Source organism: Mastomys coucha, unplaced genomic scaffold (genome assembly GCF_008632895.1).
Source record: "Mastomys coucha isolate ucsf_1 unplaced genomic scaffold, UCSF_Mcou_1 pScaffold1, whole genome shotgun sequence".
In the NCBI taxonomy this organism is placed as follows: Eukaryota; Metazoa; Chordata; class Mammalia; order Rodentia; family Muridae; genus Mastomys; species Mastomys coucha.
In genome coordinates, this window is record NW_022196891.1 from 9,524,871 (window position 1) to 9,534,799 (window position 9,929).

Here is a 9,929-nt window from a genome sequence, read left to right on the forward strand (position 1 = left end):
TCCCCTATGAAGGAGCTAGAGAAAGGACCCAAAGAGCTGAAGGGGTTTGTAGCCCTTTCATAGGAAGAACAATATGATCTAACCAGTATTCCCAGAGCTCCCAGGGACTAAACCACCAATCAAAGAGTACACATGGTGGGACCCATAGCTCCAGCTGCATATGTAGCAGAGGATGGCCTAGTCAGTCATCAATGGGAGGAGAGGCCCTTGGCCCTGTGAAGGCTCTATGCCCAGTGTAGGGGAATGCCAGGGCCAGGGAAGCAGGAAAGTGTGAGATGGTGAGCAGGGGGAGGGAGGAGGGAATAGGGTTTTTTTTTTTTTTTCAGAGGGGCAAACCAAAAGAAAGAGAGAACATTTGAAATGTAAATAAAGAAAATATCTAATTAAAAAAAAAATATTCCTTATAACCTCGGTGAGCAGTCATAGCCAGAACCTGATTGTATGAGGGTCCAATTTCTGCACAAAGGTGAATGTATCCAGATAAGTCTGTCTTTGCTTTGCATGGCCGGGTGGCCACAGTGAGCTGCATTAGTGTTCTCATATGACAATTGTATAATGAAAGGAACCCCTGCTTGATTGAGGGTCTCTGAAAATTCTACTAGCTATTTTTAGTAGTCTATCCACAAATTCCTTGGAACAGTATATCAGGAGCCTGTTTGATATCAATTAAATTTCTACTGAGATCTCCATTCTAATCTTGAGGGTTAAATTTTGCTTCTATCACTGTAGCCAATAAAGTTTGTACAAAAGGGGCAGTGGGCCTATACAAGCCACAACTGTTTTTAACTTTTATTATCCTTGCAATCATCCTAAATACAAAATATGGGTGAGTTAAGAATCCTGAGCTTGCAATCAAACTGCAAACTGCAGCCAATGGAACACTGGCAATATAACCATAATTTTTAAGTTTCTTTTGCAATATAGAGCATAACCATAACTTTGGAAAGCAAAATCCAATTTTATACCATCAATTCTCTTTAAAATCAATAACAAAAGCATTACTTTCATGTTACAAAGTTTGGCTGCCAGTTCTTATATATCAATGCATGACAATGCAACTTTTAATACCTCATTAAAGAGACATTGTTTTAAATCTTATTCATTATAAGTCTAGTTTCTAGAATAAGAATTACATAAGATATTATCCCAATTTAGAAATATTTTTAGAGTCTTGGTTTCCTGGTCTTGTTCATGCCCTGTGTTTATTGTTTAAAATGACTCCAACATTGAATTACCAGTTTTAAGCTAACTTTCTGTTACCAACATTACAGTTTTTATATCATACCCAATAACTTATAAGCCAATACTCTAAGAATCACCTTTAAGACCAGCAGAAACAAAATGAAGTGGCTACATGAATCTTATAAATTTAGACCAATCAAATAAATTTTTAATTTTTCTAGCTATACTTTCAAGAGAAAAGGCATTTTGTCACTTGCTAAACCAAATAATCACAATTGCAGAGATTTTTCTAGGAAAAAAAATCAATCAGCGTATTTGCCTTAGAACTTGAGAAGGCTCTGACCCCCTTTAAAAGCAACTTTTCAGCTTGGCAGTGTTGGTAAGCCTTTAGTCCCAGCACTTAAGAGGCAGAGGTAAGTGGATTTCTGAGTTCCAGGCCAGCCTGTTATACAGAGTGAGTTCCAAGACAGCCAGAGATACACAGAGAAACCCTGTCTTGAAAAAAACCTAAATACATACATATATACATATATAAATAAATAAATAAATAAATAAATAAATAGATAGATAGATAGATAAAGGCAGCTTTTCAGCAGGGCTTCTCCTGCTGTGCTTGTCTCCTGGCTACTTAAATCAGTCTCTGCTCTGCAAACTAAGATGGAATCAAGAGATGGATAGCCAACAGATAAAGTTTTAACCATTTTTTTTTTCTTTTCAAAATGAAACATAGAACAGCAGTCATTCAGACAAGGAAACAAAACCAGACACAAACTGACACATGGACAGATTGGTGTACCAAAGGCAGGCAATACAGAGGGAAGAGAACTTGATGTAACCAGAGCTAAGAATATCTCCTGTAGGGGCCAGAGAGGAAGCAGGATGTCTTCCAGTTTTCTCCTGTCTCTAGGAGAGCTCTGAAACCCATTTTCCTTCTCTCTTTATCTCTCTCATGCCATTTGTACATGTAGCATTTTTGTTGTTGTTGCTTTTTTATTGTTTACTCTTTTCATAGTATTTTATTTCGTTTTATTTTATTTTATATCCTGCTCCTCTCACCTGATGCAGTTATTGACTTCGAACAATTGCTTATATAGAATTCCCCATCCCAATGCTCTGTCAGCCCTAGCTGATATCAGCATTTGGCTGACTGTGACTCAGTCTATCCTGTATCCTTTTTGCATCCTTGCAATCAACAGCCTTCCAAAGATGAATTTATAGCACTAACACTAATAGTGTGTGTTGCTTACCACCATGCAGGATACGTAACTTCTACCATTTTCTGTGGAGCTCCACTGAAGACAGCTTCCCTCAGTTGGTCTCCCCACATCTAGGTCCCTTGTTCGGGTGCGACCTATAGCCTTCCAGCAGCCAGGGAGGACTAGGTATACCTGGAAGGAGAGCTTGGGATGGACTAGAATGGACAAAGAAATGATGAGCCAAGAGAAAGTTCTCTGATCAAAGATTCAAAGTTTAATGTTCAGCTCCAAATATCTAGGGGAAAACCCAAGGTCCCATTCTTTGTTTTCAGCTGGATTCTGTGGCTTGTTTCAACTGGATTGAGTTGCAAAGTAAGCTCAGTAAGCAGTCAGATCCTCAAGGCTCATTCAGGAAGATGCAAATGCAGGGAGGCCAAGCACGGACTCCAGCCATTAGAGAACTGTTTAGCCAACTCAAGGCTGGGAGAAGGGCACAGCCATAAATGGCATGATTTTTGTCTTTCAAAGGCTGAACAGTATTCTGTCATGCATAAAGCCACTCTTTATTTATTTATTTATTTATTTTGATACTTGGGTTACCCTCAAATCTTGATTGTTGTGATGAATTCTACAGTGAGCATGGGAAAACAGCTCCCCCTTTCACATACTAATTTCATTTCTCCTGAATAAGTTTAAAAATTGGATGCTGAGTTATACAACCTTTCCGTCTCTATCGGTGACCCCTTCCCACCTTATTACATCTTCTTACTAGTATGGGTGATGGAACCCAGATTGTTGTGCATTCAAGGTAAGCCTTTGAGCTGCATCCCTATCCTGATTTTTTAGTTTTCCCATGAATTTCTATTCTTTTTCCAAAGTACTATTACTAATTTACCTTTATGCCAAAATGATTAACTCTTCTCTTTTACCTGTATCCACCACAGTGGTTGTCTTTCATGTTACTGACAATTGTCTTTCCACTTCATTCAAAGTGATATGTCATTATGATATTATTTTAATGAATTTATCTATGTACATATCTCTGTATCTGAGAGAGTGTATGTCATGTGTATATGAGAGCCAAAAACCACACAGGGCAGAAAAAGGCATTATGTTTCCTGAACCTGGAGATGCAGGCCATTGTGAAGTGCCATGCTTGGGAACTGCACTCTAGTCATCTGGAAGAAGAGCAAATGCTCTCAACCTCTGAATCATCTTTCTAGCTCCTGATTACTATTCTTTGTCTTTCCACAAGGATTAAAGATAACAGTTAAATTTATTTTAATTTGTCTTTTGTATATTACTAGGGAACTTTTTAGTTGATGCATTATCTTCTTGCAGTTGAATTGAGTTTCTTACATATTGTGGCTATAGAGGACTCATCTTATGTATATATCAAGGGGCTGCCACTACTGTGTAGTAGCTTTAGTCAGCTTGGTAATTTTGCTTTCTTATCATATAGTTATACATAAATTGCATAATCCACAACAATTTTGCAAAAACTTCCCTGACTCCTTCTTAATAGTTTTACAACCATGTCTTATATTTATATTTTTATCAATTATAAGTTGATGTTTGTATGATATAAGATACAGCTCAAATTTGACTCTCATGCTGTTGGCATGCAGTTCTTCCAATAGAATTTACTATTTTTCTTTACTACTCCATCATATGTTCTTGGCACCTTTACCAAATATTGGCTGAACCAAACTGTGTGATTTCTTAATATTCAACCTTTTGAAATATTACCTTGACCACCTTTTATTATTAACTTCTTTAGAATTTCACTCAGAAATACAGTATGTTTTGATTGTATCAACCCCCATGATTCTGCCATTTCTGTGAGAAATGTTATGTAATAACTGTACTCACACTATCTTGTGTATTTCTGCATGCTCATTGTTTGAAAGACAGAATCAGGGCAGAGGTGAAAGACAGCAGAGCTTCTAAGGTAAAGAACGCAAACAGGAACAATCATATTCATGCAAAGCCACGATTCCTGTACATATTGTAGAATATTAGGTCCAGTTCTTCTAACCAACTTTATTTTAAAAGTAGTTTTAGGATCACAGCAAAATTAAGCAATCTCCATACACATAAAGCATCTGGGCCACCATCACTTTATCACCAAATTGTCCCAGCCAGCTTGGATGACAAATCAAAAAGGCCACATCCTTAGAGCCCTCTGCAGAACTTGCATGCAGTTCCACTGAAAAAATCTCATCTCAGCAATTGTTTGTTCTTCATGAAACTTCAAGGAAGGAGCCAATATGTCAGGTAACTTTCGGAGCTTACCAGTGTCTTAAGTTTTGTTGGCATCGCAAGCCTTCAGAGCATCCTTCCACATGCCAGAACAAAGTATTTCAGGAAACAGACACAGAACAAGAACAAAACTTGGAACTGTTATTAATAGATTTTTTTATACATTGTGGTTCAATATAATCATTTCATTTTGGTTTCCTTTCCTCTAAAAGCCCTGACATGTGTGATTGCAATAGGCATGTTACCATTTTCTTAAACTAATGATCATTTCATATATTAAAGAAGAAAACTGCATAGGATTTGAATATAAGTTTATTGTAAGTGGAGAAATTTAATACCTGTATTTTCTTTACCTGAATTGCTTCACAGGCTGACATACTAGTAAAGCAATATTCACAAAATTAAATATAAACAACTCACCAAGATTATGTAATTAATTAGAATACATTTTCGGGAAGGGTTCTTTGAGCCTAGCATCCAGGTGTAAAACTTGATGCTATCAGAAGCACAGTGGTGGCATGAGTCAGGACTGAGTCCTGATGGCTGACCAGCTTATTAGATTATTGTTTTAATCAATCTAAAGTGATCTCTGGTTGTAGACTACATATGTACACACTCATCAGTAGAAATGAGGTTGATATTAAGCACCCAAACATTTTCTTCTATAAGATATAGAAACTCTTGGATAAAGAGGATATATGAACTTCATCTACCATCAGAATTTTGTTGACTTCTGGTTATATATAGTATCTTATTTCAAATATAAGCTAAGGGCTGACTGGAGAAGGTAACTAAGGGGCAAAACGACTTGTCACACAAGTCTGATGACCTTAGTTTGAATCTCTGACAACACAGGTAAAGCCAGATGCAGAGTCTCTGTAGTGAAATAGGAACACATAGCAAGAGAATGTCTGGAATCTCATGGGCAAACTTGGCTGGCATACACAGTGGCCAACGAGAAACGTCTGAGTTTCAGGCATGTTACTAGGTAAGCACCATCACCATAGGTTATTTCCTGGCCTCCACATGTATGTGTGGCAAATGCACATACACACACACACACACACACACAAACACACACAAACACACAGGCACACACATGCACATGCACACACGCACACACAAGGATATAAGAAGGGTAAGAGAATGTTATAGTTTGAAAACCAAAGAATATGTAGAAGGAAAAAGAAAACGTCTTGAACAGGAGGATTCCAAAGAGAATCTCTTCAGATTTGTAATTTTCTTTCAGAATGTGATATGGAGATAAGAATTTAGAATAAGTGGAAGCACCTTGAAACACATTGTCTTTTAATTCCCAAATTAAAATTTAGTATGATATTAGTTAAACATTTTTCTTATGCTTTGGTATAAAACTATCAGGCCCATATATATGTCACATTTGGAAGGATTTTTTACTTTTAAGATTCCTAAGAACCATTTTGAATAAAATGATTCAGGTGTTTAATCATGACGATATATTCCAGAATCACAGGAAGGTCAAATAAAACCTTTTTTTTTAATTAAAGTGAATGACTTGCTTTCATAAAAGTATAGTGTTGTTTCATGATTGTGGCAGATTGTGTTCAATACAGAAAACTGGCATTTTGCCTTAATAACTGCACATTTTATTAAAATCAATATGTTATATTAAGTAAGGCCAGTTGAGAGAATGTTAATAAAGGCTAATCAATAAAGAATAAGCAATTCTCATTTAATTGAGGTTTAACCTGGTGACAATTCAACATGCATTTACAAACCATTAACAAAGTTCTAGGTGCTGGGCAAGAATCAATATAGAACCTTCTTTGTTTCCTTCAGGTGTTTAGTAGTAATAACTTGCTTAACATTTTCCATTAGACTCAGGTAGACTTGATTGTACGTAATTTTACCAGTACTTTAATGAATCATTTCTACTCTATTTTAAATGAGAATTATGCCTAAACAAACATTGAAGGATAAAATCCCTCATAAATGTTATAAATGGATACTTATTAGAAAGTAGAAAAACTTCAGATTCATACTCAAAGATTTTATTAGTGACTGTGTGTGTGTGTGTGTGTAAATGTGAATGGATATATGCATATACCTTCATCCAGAGTCCAGTGGACACTGTGTCTTCCTCTATCAATCACCAAATAAAGAACTTGCACTTTTGGCTGGCTTGGCTGTCTGGTCTGCAAGCTCCTGCCTGTCTCTGCTCCTCTTACCTCATACTTCATGCACAGTTTCTCACAGGGATGGTAGAGATAGAAGCCCTGGTGCTTGACCTTATTAGCAAGTATTTTCATCCACCGATTAATTTCCTAAGCCCAAGTTATGGATATATATACTTTGCAGAGTGAATAGCTTTGATTCTCATGTGGTTTGTTCTCTTGTTACAAAAGAGAGGCTTCTAGACAATCCTTGCTCATTAGCTTTCAAGAAGGCTGAGCTCTATAACTTCTGTAGCCAGATGACATGCTGCAATTGAGGCCAGTGCTTTAACTTCCTTCCTATTCAAAATTTTATTGAATTAAACTTTCCTTTCCCAGATCCTAAATCTGCATTCTTGTTAGTATTGAATTTCATTCCTCTAGAACTATTTTATTGACTGATAGTTAAAAACCTAATTCTTAGTACTTTAACAAATAAAGGAATAAGTTAAAAAGCATGTCATAAAAGAGAGAGATACTTGTGAATGGGAAACAGTTTACTTGATGAAGTATTTGCATTGTAAGCATATCGACCTGAGGTTAGTCTCCAAAATTGATGTAAACAACACAAAACAATACAAAACCCTGAACATAATGGCACAGTTTTAATACCAGAGCAGGAGAAGTAGAACTAGTGCAGACAGATGGGAGAGCTTGCAGTCAAGCTAAATTAACCCACTTGGTGTATTCCAGGACAGCAAGAGACACTGCCTCAAATACCAGGCCAGTGAATGAGGAATAACACTAACATTGTTGAGTGCTCACACACACAGACACACACACACACACACACACAGACACAGAGAGAGAGAAAGAGAGAGAGAGAGGAAGAGAGAGAGAGAGAGAGAAAGAGAGAGAGAGAGAGAGAGACAACCAAATTAAAATTAAATTAAAAGCTACTACTTGTAGTATTGCAGAACACCTGTCATGGCAAATCATGGTTGTAAACTTGACATAGATAGAAATAAAGTAGTGCACATCTCTGTGGGACATTTTCTTGATTGCTAATTGCCTTATTTTAATACTTTACTACTGTGATAAAATACATGACCAAAAGCAACATGCATGCAGAAAAAATAGTTTACTTTTTTGTCCATCATTTATAGTCCATCATTGAGGGTAGTAGGATCCAATGTAGGAACTCAATGTAAGACTCTGGATGCAGGAACTGAAGCAGAGGTCATGGCCAAATATTGCTTACTGGCTTACTCCCCAAAGCTTGATTCATAGCTGTCTTCTTATAGCACCCTTGACCATCTTTCCAGAGGTGGTACTGACCCCAGTGTGTTGAACCCTCTCACATTAGCCCTTAATCTGGTAAATGCCTTTACAGACTTGCCTTCATGCAATATTGTCTCAGTGGAACTCCTCTTGTACGACAATATTAGCTTGTGTCAAGTGGACAAAGAACTAACCAAGGACACTAAGTCATTAGGGCAAACACATAGTGGGTGGTACTATCCCTAGGCAGGTTGACTTGAGTGTTTAAGAAAAGTATCTGGTAGCTGAAGGGATAGCTCAGCAGGAAAGAAGATTTACCGCTGCAGCAGAGGACAGAGTTTTCCAGTGGGTCTGATGCTGCTGGCTTCTACAGGCATCTAGAATCACATTAGCATACCAATATGTGGACATACAATCATGTAGATTAGTTAAATATTAAATATTATTTAAAAATGAAGTAGCTGAACATGAGTCTGGAAGCAAGCCATAAGTAGTATTTGTCCATGCTTTCATATTCTTCTGTGAATTTCTGCTCTGACTTTCCTAAATAATGAACTGTGCCTTGACAGTGTAAGATAAAACTTTCTTCCCCAAATAGCTATTTTCTATGATGTTTAAACAGCAACAGAAAGGAAACTCTCTTAGCTAGGGTTTTGCTGTGATGAACGACACCATGACTAAGGCAACTCTTCTAAAGACAACTTGAAATTGGAGTTTGCCTACAGGTTCAGAGGTTCAGTTCATTATCATCAAGGTGGAAGCATGGCAGCACATGGTAGCAACAGACAGTCATGGTACAGGCAGAGCTGACACTTCTACATCTTTAAGTAAGAGATGCTAGAAAACTGGATCCAGGCAGTTAGGACAAAGACCTTAAAGCCAAGACTACTCTAAACACTGTCTCCAACAAGGCCTCACTCCCTGTGGGAAACATATTCAAACCACCATACAAACTATGAAAAAAACTTGTACAATGAAGTAGAATAGTATTTTGAGACATGAACACAATGTTTTGGGAAAGTATAGTAGAATTATTTTGAATATTGAGCTGGAAAATCCAGTAAGTTCTCAAAGCTTGATGGGTTTCTACGTGGAAGTTTAGAAGATTAGAATTCTGAACAAAATACGGAATATATGGAATATTGAGGCCTCACTTAAGAAATTTAGGAGTAACCATCACTCTGTTGTACATAGCAGCTTTATTTATAATATCCAGAAGCTAGAAACAGCTCAGATGTTCCTAAACTGAGAAATGGATACAGAAAATGTGATATACTGACACAATCGAGTACTACTCATCCATTAAAAACAAGGAGTTCATGAAATTCGCAGGCAAATGGATGGAAGCAAAAAATACCATTGTGTGAAATAACCCAGACACAAAAGAACACATATAGTATGTACTCACTGATAAGTGGATATTATGAGAAAAGCTCGGGATACCCATGATACAACTCGCAGACGATATGAAGCCCAAGAAGAAGGAAGATGAAAGTGTAGATGCTTCAATCCTACTTAGAAGGAGGAACAAGCTGGGCAGTGGTGGTGCACTACTTTAATCCCAGGACTTGGGAGGTAGAGGCTGGTTTATTTCTGAGTTCAAGGCCAGTCTGGTCTACAGACACAGTGTGTTCCAGGATAGCTAGGGTTATATAGAGAAACCCTGTCTAAAAAAAACCCAACCAACCAACCAACTAAACAAACAAACAAAAAAGGCCAGGCAGTGGTGGCGCACGCCTTTAATCCCAGCACTTGGGAGGCAGAGGCAGGCGGATTTCTGAGTTTGAGGCCAGCCTGGTGTTCAGAGTGAGTTCCAAGACAGCCAGGGATACACAGAGAAACCCTGTCTCGATAAAAACCAAAGAACAAAAAAAAA